We start from the raw sequence: 6,288 nt of genomic DNA, 5'->3' as shown, positions 1-6,288 counted from the left end.
GGTTACTTTCAAAACATATACTGTAGTATATACTGACCACTGCTTTTTACACATTGTGACATTAGATTTTTCAATAAAATAAATCATTTAGTTATATTTCATTCCATCAACTGTAAAATCTATGTATCGCACACCAATACATTTATGTTTTCACACAGGTTTTATTAGACTGTAATGTGCAAATTGTTCCTGTAATATGGTTTTACACATGGCAGTAGGTTAGTGATTTCTTAATTGTTTCTGCTTCCATTCCACGAATCAGCCATAAGTATAATTTCCCTTTCTTTTTCATCTCTGCAGCATTTGAATGTGCAAATACTTGAAAACCAGTGGAAGCCAAGTCAGCCTAAACAAATAAAGTTTCTTATTTGTAACATAATAACTGTAGGCTTCTGCATCCAGAGACACAAAAAAGTGAAGAATCTCTCAAGAAATGTGAACCGATACATTTTTAGCTACGTACGGAACTATAAATTTGCTGCACAAGCAACTGAATGTTACGATCCAGTGTGAAGTTACTCTGAAATACTGACGTCTTCATTTTGTTTCATGGTTAAAAATGTTGCAACAAATATTGAATTTCACTGAGGGACAAAAACAGAGAAAAGAAGGCATCCAGAGAGGCAAACCTGTGTGATATCTGGATTATCACTGAGCTTCAAGGACCACACACCTTAAAAAATATTTGTACATTTTACGGTGAAAAACTGTCAAACCATGACAGTAAAAATCTGTAAACTCTAAAACAGTTTGATGCAGCTTATATAACACTGAATCACCACAAATAGGTTATTCAGGAGAGAAGCGTGCTTTTCGATTTTTTTCTCTTGAAAAAATACATTTCGCAACTTCTGCACAGTTTTTAATGGAAAAATGCCATAATATGTATAACAAAACTATAATTTTTGCATTTAATTCTCTAACAGAATGCAGTTTTTCACAGTTAAATGTACATATTGTTGTACTGGTAACAGAAACATGCTTTAACATTTCTAACAAGTAACATGACAATTTCTGCATTTATTAGATGCGATCAACTTGATGTATTTTTGTATTAATAAAGGACATATGCTTTCATATTTATGACAGCTTTAACTGCATTTTTTGCTAAAAAAATATATATATATATTTAATGTTAAATACACTAATAATAATAATAATAATAATAATAATAATAATAATAATAATAATAATAATAATAATAATAATGGAAAAATGCTGTAATATTTAGAATAAATTACACAAACTTTATTTTATATAGTGTTTTCAGTAAATTTTAAAATTTTTAAAGGTTTAAAAATTTTTTTACAGTAAAATATGGAATGAAGCACGTTTTTTAACCCTAAAATCAGCAATATCAATACATTTCTTGACAGTGCAGATGCCCGAGTATTACATTGTTGCAATAAATATATGGTAATTTTATTAGTTAATGAATATAATTAGTGCGTAATGAAAGGGAAGCAATTTGCACCACAGTAGAGACATGATCATTTCAGTATCTTGAGGTGTCTTGTAGGTGTAATATAATTTTAACAGCTTTGACACACTAGTTGATATTGTGCTTATGTAGTAAATATTCATGAATAAATTAACCATGTAGCCATTTAATAATCTATAGTTGCAGTTTTAATCAATTTAAACACCAACAATGAGTGTGAGTAACTTAGGAGGTTCTGTTTTTTGCCCCACTAGCTGGTTAATCCACTCCTACTGTGTGTTTATGTAAGAAAAAAAAAGTGTTATTATGTCAGCACAGTGGATTATATCACTTATACCTCACAGAAAGGCATTTGTTTGTGTGCGTATGTTTGTTATGCGTGTAAATTTTACAACCCCAATCACTCCCTTTGCCTAGAGGGAGTTACAGGGAGGCCGCAACATGAACCGGCGCAACCTTCAGCCAAAGGCCCGGTCTCACACTGTTGTCCAACTCTGCCATTTATAGATGCGATTCAGGCCTGTTTGGTAATGCACACAGTTGGGCTGTTTCATGGAAAATAAAAGTTAACTATAATATTTAATTGCTCTTGCTGTCATAAGAAAACAAACCTGATTATTGCAGCTTTATTGCTTTTTGAATGAGTGGACAAGACGTTGTGATAGCTCTGCTTCTGTCAGTAGTTTTAAAAAAATTGCTCTTTGTGTAAGTAAGTGTTGCTGGTTTTTGTGCATGGTTCAGTTTAGAGGAAGTCAAATTCTTGGCAGCTGCCTGGACTGAATACTGTTGCTTTAGTACTTTATTACTAAGTGCTATATTATGTGATGCACACTCATAATCATGCAAACATGCCCCCATATGCATCACACCTCATCATGCATGTGTAGCAAGTGACACCTATAGACACTTCAGAAATTAATTCTTTTTTACTCAGACACTCAGTAATGGTAACTATATTTCTAACTGAATTACACCTATTTGACACCACTTTTTGTCTTGTGAAGGTGCAGTGGAGATGGTTCAGGTCTGGGGCAGTGGAAACTGTCTGTGTGACGGCACGAAAAGGGAGAAAGTAAGGGTGGAGGAGGGAGCGCTCTAACAGCAGAGGTGGATAGACGGAAACAGTTCGGTCTACAGCGGGATTGTCCCGCCAAACGTGGGCACTGGGGCTGTATGGAAACTTTCCCCCTCCGACTCTCAAGCAGTCGTCAGGTTGGCGGTATTGAATATCCCCGAGAAGAAAAAAAAGGAAACGGTAAATTGGAGATCCAGACATGAAGATGGAAAAGTTTGTCAGCTGAAGTGAAATAGTTTTGCGTGTAACGGGAGACGCTGTTTTAGTGTTTCCCTCCTGAAGCCACTTCAGCCTTCCTTGAAGGGTGGACCAACTGATTCCTTGAATAATTTCCCCAAATATGTGCTTATGATCTACACAGTTTGCTACAAGGAAGAGGGTGCATCGTACCTTAGTGCATAGAGCTGCAGAGAAGTGGATGATGAGCAGGTACAGAGACTAAATGAATGAATGAGAGAACTTTAAGGCGAGGCTCTTACAGCAGGTTTGGACTGCAGTATGTGTATGTATAGTATGTGTGTTATGTACCACAGTCATGGATAAGACAAAACTGTACCAGGGGAGCCAATTATCATTTCTGGCAGCAGTTGTTTCTAAAATTCTCATCCCCAGCTGACGATCGATGGCAGATGTTTCAGTGATGCAAGGCTGTGAGCTCGTTGGTTTGTTATCTACCAGGGGTCACTGAACAGCTCACTAAATCTGTAGTCCACCACTGCAGTCCACACGGAAGTAACTAGACAACTATGAACTCTAATAGCTTTGGTGGTCCCTTGACTTTACCTGTAATACCACTGGCATGTCAAACATTTGAAATATCTAAATATCAACCAGGTCGACTGGCACAACATCTTGTTAAGGGTTCCTGAAGATACATTCTACAGATGGTCACCTGACATTAGCACTGTTGTTTGGTCAACATTGTAATGTGTCCCGTAGATGTGCTGCAATGACATATCCATTAGTGGCAGCTGGCCTCTATTTAGTGATAACTACCAAAAAAATCACTTTTTAAACCAAGATTGTAAACAAAACCTGCTACATATATTTTAGCACTTTAAATGAGCATTCTGACACAATCAGTGTGCTTGACTACAGCTTCACAAGCTGCTAGGATCCAGTCTTAGATAATGGTGATTAAAAAGAGAACTTGTCAGCACTTACCAAGTGCATGCAGGGTATTCAACCTGCAATGATTAAATGTAATTTATGCTGAAGTTGAGAAAAAACTTAAATCACCTTTATTGTACTAAAGCAATATTTCAGGCAATTTGGTGTTTTCCAGTGTTGAATTCGTCTTGGCACGGAACATAAACCATTAGTCCGTCTGCCCCACACCTAATTAAACTCTTGCTCCTTTGCCATCAACACTAAATGAGTGGTCAGAGGTAGTGGCCAGTTCGGGTCAGATTCCTCTGTTTTTTCATCTCCCATGTTCACACACTCGGAGGGAGTGGGTGCATGCCACACAGCAGTCCTCTAACTATTAATAGCCGCGAGGGTCATGGGCAATCTGGATGGCGTGTAAAATTAGACCCTCCCCCCTGGATGTTCCGTTGAAGTCATTAGCCTGACCTCTGACCCAGGAGTCCGGCTGCCACAGGGCCCATGTTGAACTTGAATTTCTGGGGTGTTAATACAAGTTTGAAAACACAAAGCCATGCACATACTTATTCATCTGCGGCACATTTACGTGTGCAGAATGCAATTACTAAAATGCAGCATTTAAAACAGTTTGAGACAAATAGCTGTTGAAATACTTAACCATGAATGCTACATAATACCTTCATTCATTGTGAGAAAGCCTGGATTGTCACATGACAACAACTGAGACATTAATTTACTGTGAAGTCTCTTTTTCTATATTTGTCTCTCAAGCTGATGCAGATAGAAGTACATCAGGTTTCAGCAAGAAGCAAAACAAATTGTCATCCTGTTCTAATCTGAGGTTTGGGCACTAAATCACCATAAAGTCTCAGACAGATTTCCAGAGATTTTAAAATCTACTGCAGTTGGAAGAGAGTGATTAGGTGGAGTGCTCGCACAAGTTCCCACAGCCTTATCCAGTGTCTCGGTGCCTGCCAGAGTTATGTGATGGATTGGGGGGGCTGACATGCATAAACGGGGACAGGGGCAACTGATCTTCAAGGTATGTCAGCCGACACTCTTGGGATATCTGGTGCACAGCACCACGGAAGACCTTAACCTACAAACATAACAACATTGTTCAAGCCACAATTCCTCTTATTGTATTTTTGGGTCCGATAAAGTTGTTGTTGGATACCAATAGAGCCATGACCATGTTACAGTAAGAAGTGTTTTGAAATAAACGGATAGTGACACCGAATTAAAATAAGTCAACATGAGCAGTGCACAGTTTAGGTTTCAGAAAGTTTGAACAAAGGATGTGCTTCAGTGAGAGCTGACAGTTGAACATGCTCATTTTATTGGACGTTGACTTAGCACTCACATTTCTAACAGACAGTAAGAGTGAATCACTGCTCCAGCTGCACCATGTTGACATTATAACTCCAGACACAATAGATGTTGACAGTCCAAATGCCAACGAACGCCACCTTCGACCAACTGCACCATCACTCGCTACCCTTGAGGCACTCGTAAACAGCATTCCTGCCCTCAGATGTCTTCTGCACACCACATGAGCCACGCAGCACATTAAACCAATCCACGATACTGATACATCACAACATCCCTGAATTCATCACAGATGTAAATCTAATCATGTGTTTCTTTTAGCATGTAAAATGCATGCCTAATATGTGTCAGTGGGACTAATAATAAACCTAATTTGTGCTAAAGAAGCCAGAAAGATCTATGTGGGGCATAACTTTATAGACACATGTTGCATGTGAGAGAAAGCTGAAGCGTCTCGTTTGCAACATGCTGTAATGCAGGTTAATTAATTAAAGGCTGCAAACAAGCTCTGTTCTATCTAATGATGCTTGAAAATCAGGTCCTGAAATTGTGGTTACAGAATTATACACAAGTTACAAGTTTTTCAGGTTTTGTATCTTTTAAATGAAGCATTTTGACCAGTTTTGTGTGATAATGCTATTGTATAATTTCCATGTGATTTTTAAAATGTCTTTTTTTCAGATATGGCAGCTACATCATAGTTAAGGTATTCAGAGAAATGTGCATATGTAATTAAAAATAGAGAATTAATTTCATCTTAGGAAGTGTAGTGTAGCAGCTATAGGTTTTGCATCATTGGTTCTATTTATTTATCTATAATAGTGTTTGATGAAGTCATATCTAAACATGGAACTCAGGTTATCACCAAAACTTGCATTTAAGAGATTGGAATGTTTTTGCCCATTTTACATTCATATTTTAGCTTCTTAACATACCTAGAGATGGGAAAGATAGAATCTATTGTAAATGTAGTGTCTACAAGTAATTATATTGCTAAATGTGATTTTAAAAAATTGTACAATACATATTAAGTAAGGTAGTAAATTTACTTTAATTTGTGCAGTGGTTACGGTTAGCTTCAGCAGAGATGCTTGATGGATGACAGGTGGCTCATCTCACTGAGTAAACTGAGTAAAAATAAGCATTTTAAGCTCTAGAGCCAACTAACAAGTGGAAAAGATATTCACAGATCACAAAATATATTTTAATCTATTGGCTAATTTTCTGAACAAACCAATTAGATGCATCCAGTTAAATTAAACGCACATGGCACAAGAACGTCACTGCTAAGATCTTTGTGTTTGTGGTTTCATCATCACGTCAAGACAACACCTTT

This window comes from Amphiprion ocellaris, chromosome 3 (genome assembly GCF_022539595.1).
Source record: "Amphiprion ocellaris isolate individual 3 ecotype Okinawa chromosome 3, ASM2253959v1, whole genome shotgun sequence".
Classification (NCBI taxonomy): domain Eukaryota; kingdom Metazoa; phylum Chordata; class Actinopteri; family Pomacentridae; genus Amphiprion; species Amphiprion ocellaris.
The sequence above is the reverse complement of the archived record's forward strand: the minus strand, read 5'-3'. Positions refer to the sequence as shown.